Consider the following 1,543-nt stretch of genomic DNA (forward strand, 5'->3'; position numbering starts at 1 on the left):
TATGAGGAAAGTTGAGGGAGGAAATCAGACCAAGAAAAAGATTATGTGCATCAAAATGCATAACTAACCAAAGAAAAATAGGATTTTCTGACAAGTTGGAAGTGTGATGTGAAAGACTGGTGTCAAAGAGAAGTGTGTTTGGTCTGAGCCAACAGAGCATCAGGTAAGGTGGGAAAACACCCTTGCCACAGGGGTGGAAGGGGAAAGACCCAGACTTTCTTTTGGAACCCTGGGATCTTCCCAGAAAGCATAATCCATTGATGCTGTCCCATTTCCCACCTCTGTGGTCCTTAGAGATATTTGGGATCCCAGGTCTCACCTGGGGGTCTCCATTCCAACTCCTTTTTTGGAAGACAAATGCCAGTGGTTTGCATCACTCTGATGCTTGCTTTTCAACTATCAAGGTCCTGAAAGCATCTGGACCTCGCTAATGGAAGGAGTACCTGACCAGTTGCAGTTCACAGAGGAGCCTGAAATTTTGGCTTGGGGGAAGAGTGGGGGAGTGGAGAGCAGATTCTGGGGATCCTGAGGTCTAACTGCCTGGGGGCCCACAGGGACCTCGCTCTGGGAGAGGTGAGGAACTCTCAGTCAGGGCCTTTCAGGAACCCCAGATCCTTACTTGAGGGATCACTTGGGCTTCCTTTGAAAATTTGAAGGCCAGCGGGTGTCCCAACATGCATTCCTTGAGCATGTCACTAGGCACTGGCTGCCATGTGGTTTCCGTAGTGTAGTGGTTATCACGTTCGCCTAACACGCGAAAGGTCCCCGGTTCGAAACCGGGCGGAAACAATGTCACTTTACTGCAAACTTTTAGATTCATATTTTAAACAAAAATGGGGGCCTGCCGCAGGGAGTGAGACTTGGTGCTTCAGCTTCACCATCAGTTCTCCCAAGGAATATTCAGGGTTGATTTCCTTCAGGACTGACTGGTTTCATCTCTCCTTGACCTGCATACAGGTTTTTCAGGAAGCAGGGAAGGAGGTCTGTTTTTCCCATCTCTTGAAGAATTTTCCACAATTTGTTGTGATCCACACAGTCAAAGGCTTTAGAGTAGTTCACGAATCAGAAACAGATGGCTTTCAGGAATTCTCTGGCTTCTTCTATGATCCAGTGGATGGAAAACGGAGGAAAAGAATAGAGCCAAATTAATTGGAAAAGTATATGGAAACGATTAAATAGAGGCTACTACAAACAGTGGAAGAAACTTCATTAGTAAAATGAGTTTACAGGGGAGATGGTGACCTGCTTTCCCCCGAGATTCCGGACGTAGGTCCTCCTCTGTGTGTGTGTACTGGAGCTCAGGAGAGGATGCACAGGATTAGAAACAATCGTATATCACTTACATTTTAAGAGTGAGACCTCTCCCTGAGTGGGCTCGAGCCAGGAACTTTTCGGTTAACAGCCGAACTCCGTAACAGATTGCGCCACAGAGACACGAGGAGAGCTTACTTCTCACTCCGACAGAAAGCAAGCATGCTTACGGAGCTAGCCGGAGCCACCTGTGTCTCTCAGAGTAGCGTTTTCCCCTCCGAGCCTCGGACAA

General features: G+C 47.7%; 1 non-coding gene across 1 annotated transcript; it reads left to right on the forward strand.

Moving 5' to 3' along the window:
• The first annotated feature begins 716 nt into the window (after nucleotides 1–716).
• TRNAV-AAC (transfer RNA valine (anticodon AAC)) lies at nucleotides 717–789 on the forward strand. Its single transcript has one exon. It is a non-coding gene; the product is annotated as a tRNA-Val (tRNA).
• Nucleotides 790–1,543: the final 754 nt, after the last annotated feature.

This window comes from Ovis aries, chromosome 1, assembly GCF_016772045.2.
Source record: "Ovis aries strain OAR_USU_Benz2616 breed Rambouillet chromosome 1, ARS-UI_Ramb_v3.0, whole genome shotgun sequence".
In the NCBI taxonomy this organism is placed as follows: Eukaryota; Metazoa; Chordata; class Mammalia; order Artiodactyla; family Bovidae; genus Ovis; species Ovis aries.